This window comes from Capsicum annuum, chromosome 12 (genome assembly GCF_002878395.1).
Source record: "Capsicum annuum cultivar UCD-10X-F1 chromosome 12, UCD10Xv1.1, whole genome shotgun sequence".
NCBI classification, from domain to species: domain Eukaryota; kingdom Viridiplantae; phylum Streptophyta; class Magnoliopsida; order Solanales; family Solanaceae; genus Capsicum; species Capsicum annuum.
In genome coordinates, this window is record NC_061122.1 from 197305350 (window position 1) to 197313847 (window position 8498).

Sequence of the window (8498 nt, forward strand, 5' to 3'; positions counted from 1 at the left end):
TCCCACCAATGTGGGAGAATTAGTGAACTTTCCAATTTGGGAGTACTCCTTCTAAATTGGTGTCTCCTTCTTCTCCATTTTTCCATTCACACTTCATTTATATACTACGAACCCAACAATCCCCCACGTGAATGGGAAATGGCTATTTTTCAAAAAACTTTTACGGACAAGTATGTGATCATCAAGCAAAGACTGATTGCATCTGGATAAGTGGGTTTCCCTTTGAACTTTCCGTGGTGAACATGCATCGGATGCACTCAGTCAATCGGTAGATTTGATATCTTTGAACCATCGAGCTTTAATGTACACCTAGACAACACATGTCACACAACTAGCTTTTTACCGTTTATGGTTCTTATAATTTTGTTCTTTTCAGCCATGAACACGTCCCGATTTTCATGAGGGCTTAGAGAATAGGCCTTTACTAACATTCTCTTTGAAGCGGCTTCCATTTCGCCCACACACAGGTGATTTCTAAAAGTTCAATCCTATAGATTAAACTATTTGGTCAAATTTGCCAAATTTAGATAATCATTAAAAGACTTTTCACCTTAAGTCTTATCCTTGTTTACTAACCATTATCTACATCATAAGAATGGGTTGGGTAATTGACAATGTTGAACCTGTCAAACATAACTTTGTTTGACCTCCTAGAACATAGCTCTTGGGATCTTCAGTCTGCTAGGTAGATTTACCGCCATGCTGACTTATCCTAGGCCTTAAAACCATTTCCTTGGATGTCCTTTCAACTCTTTCTCTAGATAGGCCTTTTGTAAGTGGATCCGACACATTATCCTTCGAATTTACATAGTCTACAGTGATAATTCCACTAGAGAGAAGTTCTCTAACGGTATTATATCTTTGTCTTATATGACGAGATTTACCGTTATACATCATGTTTTCTACCCTACCTATTGCCGCTTGGCTATCACAGTGTATACATACTCGTGCCACTGGCTTGGGCCAATAAGGAATATCCTCTAAGAAATTCCGTAGTCATTCTACTTCTTCACCGGCTTTATCCAATGCGATAAATTCAGATTCCATTATAGAACAAGCAATACAAGTCTGTTTGGATGATTTCCAAGAGACTGCTCCTCTACCGATAGTGAATACATATCCGCTTGTGGATTTTACTTCGTTCGATCCGGTGATCCAATTTGCATCACTATATCCTTTAAGTACCGCAGGATATTTACTATAATGCAAAGCATAATTTTGAGTGTATTTAAGATACCCCAAAACTCTTTTCATTGTCATCCAATGAGTTTTGTTGGGATTACTCATGTATCGACTTAATTTACTAATTGTACAAGCTATGTCTGGTCATGTACAGTTCATTATATACATTAAACATCCTAATACTCTTGCGTACTCCAATTGCGAGTCACTTTCACCTTCATTCTTTCAAAGTGCAAAGCTCGCATCCAATGGAGTTTTGCCAATACCGAATTCTATATACTTGAACTTGTCAAGTACCTTTTCGATATAATGAGACTGTGACAATGTCAACCCTTGTGGAGTTCGATGGATTCTTATACCTAAGATCACATCTGCAACTCTAAGGTCCTTCATATCAAACTTGCTCTCGAGCATTCGTTTTTTTCCATTTGTGTCAGAAATATCTCTACTGATTATCAACGTATCATCCACATATAAACATACAATGACTTGGTGATTTGGAGTGTCTTTAATATAAACACATTTATCACATTCATTTATTTTGAATCCGTTTGCCAACATAGTTTGGTCAAACTTCGCATGCCATTATTTTGGTGTTTGCTTTAGTTCATATAAAGACTTGATAAGTTTACACACCTTGTTTTCCTTTCCTGGAACCACAAAACCCTCAGGTTGTTCCATGCAAATTTTTTCCTCCAAATCTCCATTTAGGAATGCGATTTTCATATTCATTAGATGGATTTAAAGATCATATACCGCCGCCAAGGCAATTAACATTCGAATCGAGGTTATCCTTGTTACTGGCAAGTATGTATCAAAGTAATCAAGGCCTTTCTTCTGTTTGAAATCTTTTACTACAAGTCTTGCCTTGTATTTGTCAATAGTACCATCCGCCTTCATTTTCCTTTTGAAGATCCATTTAGAACCTGAAGGTTTATTTTCGGGAGAAAGATCAACCAATTCCCATGTATGGTTGCTTAAGATTGAATCTATCTCACTATTGACTGCCTCTTTCTAAAAGGATTAGTCTGACGACTACATCGCTTTTTTTAAATAATTGAGGCTCATTTTCTAAGAGAAATGTTACAAAATCCAATCCAAACAAAGTTGACGTTCTTTGACGTGTACTACGTCTTGGATTTTCTTCATTATGTACATTCTCACTTGGTTCATCTCGAGGTCGTTTAGATTCTCTACTAGACTGTTCATGTCTAATTTTATACGGGTAAATGTTTTCAAAGAATTCGGCATTGTCTGATTCAATTACCGTATTTTCACTAATATCCGGATGTTTGGATTTATGAACCAAAAATCGACATGCTTTACTACTTTTAGCATATCCTATGAACACGTAGTCTACCATTTTAGGTCCTATCTTAACCCTTTTAGGTATAGGAACTTGAACCTTTGCTAGACACCCCCACACTTCGAAATATTTCAAGTTAGGTTTCCTTCCTTTCCATTTTTCATAAGGAATTGATTGTGTCTTACTATGGGGAACTATGTTGAGTATACGATTGGTCGTAAGGATAGCCTCCCCCATAAGTTTTGTGGTAAATTGGAACTTATAAGTAAGGCATTCATCATTTCCTTCAAAGTTTAATTTTTTCTTTCCGCAATTCCATTAGATTGAGGTGAATACAGGGCCGTAGTTTGATGGATGATTCCATTCTCTACACATATTTGCGCAAAGGGAGATTCATATTCTCCGCCCCTATCACTTCTTATCATTTTGATCTTTTTGTCTAACTAATTTTCAACTTCAGTTTTATATTTCCTAAACACATCTATTGCTTCATCCTTACTATTTAGCAAGTAAACATAACTATATCTAGCATAATCGCCAATAAAAGTTATGAAATACTTTTTCCCACCATGAGATGGTGTTGACTTTATATCACAAATATCAGTGTGTATTAAGTCTAAGGGATTGGAATCCCTTTCAACGGACTTATAAGGAAGCTTTGCATACTTCGATTCCACACACGTTTGATACTTTGATTTACACTCAAAGTTTGGCAAGACTTCTAAGTTAATCAGTTTTCATAACGTTTTGTAATTAACATGGCCCAAACGTCCATGCCATAAATCATAAGACTCAATCAAATAAGACGAATTCAAACTTTTATTTATTTCAACAGTCATTATATTCATCTTATAAAGGCCTTCGGTCAGATAGCCTTTTCCTACATACATTTCTCCTTTGCTAATTACAATTTTTCCAGAAACGGTTACACATTTGAATCCGTTCTTATCTGGGAGTGAAATAGAAATTAAATTCCTACGTAACTCCAGAACATATAACACATTATTCAGTGTCAAGACCTTGTCAGTAGTCATCTTTAAGCAAATTTTTTCCGTTCCCTCCACCTTAACAGTAGCGGAGTTGGCCATGTAGAGCATTTCTTCTACTTGAGCCAGAGCAAATGACGAAAATAACTCTCTGTTGGCACAAACATGACGTGTGGCACTAGAATCCATCCACCATTCGCGTGGATTCCCCACCAAGTTGCATTTCGTGAACATAGCACACAAATCATCATATTCTTTGTTGGACTCAATCATATTCGCTTGGTCCTTTTTTTTGCCTTTATTCGGGGCTCGACAGTTTGTGGACTTGTGGCCAATTTTTCAACAATTGAAGCATTTTCCCTTGAACTTTTTCTTGGGTTGATTGCTTACATGTTCAGCTTTCTTTCTTTTCTTCGAGTTGTTTTGGTCATCTTCTACAATATGTGCTCCATTAATTGTAGAATTTTCCTTTGACCTTCTTTCGGCAGCTTTATTATCATCTTCAATATGATGTCGAACAATAAGATCTTCAACGGTCATCTCCTTGCGTTTATGCTTTAAGTAGTTTTTGAAGTCTTTCCATAAAGGTGGTAGCTTCTCAACTATCGCTGCTATTTGGAAAGCATCATTCACAATTAAACCTACAAAACAGTTTATGTGAGTATTAAGAACATTTTTAATATGTTCAACTACGGTATTTTTCAAAAATATACCTTCTGCTAAGAGATCATGTATGATGACTTGCAACTCCTGTACTTGAGAGACAACAGATTTGCTATCAATTATTTTGAAGTCCAGGAACCATGCAACAAGGAATTTATTTATTCCTGCATCCTCCGTTTTATAATTCCGTTCAAGTGCCCCCCACAGTTCCTTTGATGTCTTGGTTCCACTATAGACATTATAGAGTTCGTCTTGGAGACCACTCAGAACATAGTTCCTGCAAAGAAAATCCGAATGTTTCCAATCTTCTACAATAACAAAGCGGTCTTTGTTCGAGGTTCCCTCGGGCACCTCAGGAGCGTCTTCACTAGTGAACCGTTGTAGACATAAAGTGGTGAGGTAAAAGAACATCTTTTGTTGCCACCGCTTGAAGTCAATGCCAGAAAATTTTTCGGGCTTCTCCGCCGGTGCCATCGTTGGCGGAGCATTTGTGCGACTTGATGTGGCAATATTATTGCCCCCACAGACGTTGTCGCATACATCATTTGACTTTCAGTTGTCATTTTTCCTGTCACCATAAGACAGAAAACTTAGTATTTTTCAGAATAGTATTTATAAAGTTAAATAACTTGAAACTCTTCTTCTTGTTTCTAGTTAACAATGAAGTTTTTATTACTTCGAATCGTCAACTGAGTGAACCTTAACTTGTGATGAAGATTTTATGTCTTCTAATCACTAGTTAAATTCAAGCGGAGTAGAAATCCTAAGCTTTAATCTCCAAAAACAAGCAATACAGGTTCTGTAAGGTTATTCTTTAAGATTGTTATTTTCACAATATATTCGAGTATGCAGAATCTGTATATTGCAACAACAACTTTAACTCGAGTTCAAGTATGAACAAGAACACAATGAAGTATTAAATACCCTCAACACAAGATCAAAATGACATTTCCAAGAGGTATATTTATTTTTCAGAAAATAAAGATGAAACAGAAATGATTAAGGCCAAGTCGTCCGAATTCACGGACTTTCCTTAAGGAATAATTCCCCTCACTGTATCCGAGGTTATGAAATCTTCCTCCCAGGATAAAATGGCATTCAATCCGACTATAGCAGTACCTCAAATAGGAGGATTCTTCGAACACACTCATGGTTTGAGTGATCACACATAGAGTATTTTTAAGACAAGAAGAAGAAGTTTGTAATCTGAAAATTTCTGTCCCCAAAACCTGTGGATGAAACCAGACTTTTATAGCCATAAGATGCCCCTTTGAAAAGGTGGCAACGGTTCAACTTAGAGGTGTGTCTGTTACGAAAAAATGCATGGGTGCAGTATTTACAGTCTGCATTAATTTGCTAAAACAGTGCACTGGTTCACTGAAATAGTGTGTATTTTCGTTAAAGAGTTGCAACTCTCTAAAACTGTGCAATCGAGTAAGCGACGACAACGATGGCGCGAGACATCATTTATTTCTTGCCTCACTTGCCATGTGGAGTAAGTGTTCATCATTATAAACACTCCAAAGTTCCATTCTCCCACCAATGTGGGAGAATTAGTGAACTTTCCAATTTGGGAGTACACCTTCTAAATTGTTGTCTCCTTCTTCTCTATTTTTTCATTCACACTTCATTTATATACTATAAACCCAACATTATCAACTCTGACAGGATGATGTTGTTAATTTCTTCCTTATACTGCTTATGGTGTGCAACCCAAATATACTTGGTTCGTCCTCGTCGGCCAGCTGTCGGTGAAGAGGCTGATCTCGGAGTTCTTGTGTTTATTGGAATATATTTTTTCCTCCCTCATTGGTTGTGTATTCAGTCAATGAACACAAGAGATCCTCAAGAACTTATGCCCTTATGACTAAATGAAAATCATAGTGCCTAGTGACACAAAAAATCTCAAATTACAGTTTTATTTCATTTTACAGTTTTATTTTATTTTTAATTTTTCTTTTTCAAATTAAACTTCTACAAAAAAAATAAGGTTCTTAAAAATGTGTAAGCATTGAATTATTATATTATAATATATATTTAGTACTTCAAAATAAAAATAAAAATTATTGAACAACTTTAATATTAATATGTTGAATGTAAATTATAATTCAAAAAAACTAACTATGTAATTTGATAAAATAATCTGAAAAAATTAAGAAATCCAAATTTTTTGTATACTATATAAAACTAGTCAAATAGATGAAATTATTTTGAAAAAATGTGGCATAAAATGTATAAAAGAGATATGCATAGTATGTTTTTTTATTTTTGAAGGGGGAATTGAAAATTATATAAATCTAGCTATAATTTTAAACTAGTACTGAGAGCATCAAAACATATTATATTGAAATACTTTTCGTTCCAACTAAGTAAAAATTTTATACAAAATATTTTAGACCCAATATTTATCCTTAAAAAAAGAAAATAAATAAGTTTTAAAATATTAAATGCACACAAATGAATTAAATGGGCTAACTAATTTGTGTTAATCAGGCCCAATTGTCAATTAGAGTGAAAAGGGCCCAAGCTAGGTGTGAGGAGGGGGAAAAACTTTCACAAAACTAAAACAATAGCTCTAACGGGGAATCAAACCTGCGACTTTAGCATTAAATTGAACCTCCTTAACCATTGAGCTACGCCTTACAGTATGTTGAGGGGGTTCATTAAAGCCATTATAGCCGTATAATTCAAAATTTGACTTATGTATATACAATGTAATTTTTCGGTTGAGAGGGTTCGAGTGAACTCCCTCACTTCAATGTAGATCCGCCCTTGGTTGGGATTCGGTTTTTGCTGTGTTGTTGTTGTGTGCGTATGTTTGTTGATATTGTGGAAGTTGTTGTTCGCTGTAAAGGGCAAAAGGGAAGATAGAGTTGGGTCGGGTCAGCTTGTGGGCTGTTGGGCCGATTTGGGGTTGATTTTGAAGCTGTTGGGCTGCTGTTGTTGTTTGTTAAAGTTGTTGGGCTGGCAGGTTAAAATAGCATACTTATCCCCTTAATTATGAGTTTCATAGCAACAGTTTCATAATTACATAATATAACAAGTTATATTTTGTATTTTTGCAAACTGTTGTTACAAAAATACAAATACATATGATTTTTACTGCTCTTATGATTGATATGTATTTTGTATTTTTGCAAATTGTTGCTACAAAGATAAAAATACATACAAATACATATGCTAAAAAATGTAATTTGATAAAAGTGTTGTTATTTTTTGTAATTTAATACTTAAGTATGCTACTTTATGTATTTCTTCCAATTAGAATTAAGGTGGGGGGTTTTAATTGTTGTTGGGCCGTCTAGATCAGCTAAGATTTGGGCTTGGGATGGATTAACACATTTAATTGGTAGGGAAAAGGACATGGCATGACCATTTTAAAAAAAAATGACTCTCATATGAAAAGGTGGACATGTTGTAGCCAGTCGGCTAAATTAATTCTCCTTTTTAGCCTTTTGGCCCAATTGGGCACATGCAATCTCTATACTCAATTGATACACTTTTATACTATATTGATACACTTTTTAAAAAAGAGAAAGAAAATTCTATGCAAGCACATGCAGTCCCTATACCCAATTGATACTCTTTTATACCACATTAATATACTTTTATACTATATTGATGCACTTTCAGTGTCCATATACTCAATTGATACTCTCTTATACTAGATTGATACATTTTTAGAATGCATTTAGAAATTATCTAGAGTCGTATAAAATATGTATCTAAATAATAATTGTAGTTAAAAAATGCATAGAATGTATATAAAAATACTATAATTATTATATAGAATATATGTATATATATAGAAACTGTTTCATTATTATATATAAATATATATCTTTAACAATTGTATTATATTAAAAGTATATAGTATTGTATTTTATTTATAAATAAGTAAAACTAAACTAAACAAATAGTATGTTATTTTAATAATATTGGTGAATGCAAAATAATCTTAAAAAAAAAAAGCAATTACTCAATTGTTTAAAAAGAATAAAAAATAGTAGAATCTTAAAAAAAAAAAAAAAGGAGCCATACCAAACTTATTACAATTCTTTGTGAGTGCTGGTTGATAGATCCATGCACTAGTGAAGTACGTGTAGTCGTCTAAGTATATAGTCGTGATAGTGGAGATTTTGGGGTAACCAATCACCATGATCGAGTGTTATTTTTCGGATTTTTAAATTTAGGTGTTAGTTTTGTTGAATTATTTTAGTTTTAGGTGTTATTTTTGTTCTTTCCCCTAATTGGTATTGGGGATTAAACCATTTAAGAGATAGCCTAAATGAATTGAAATTTTAATCAATTTATTAAAATCCAGCCAAGTTAATAAATCCATTGACCAATTGTATAGCAAC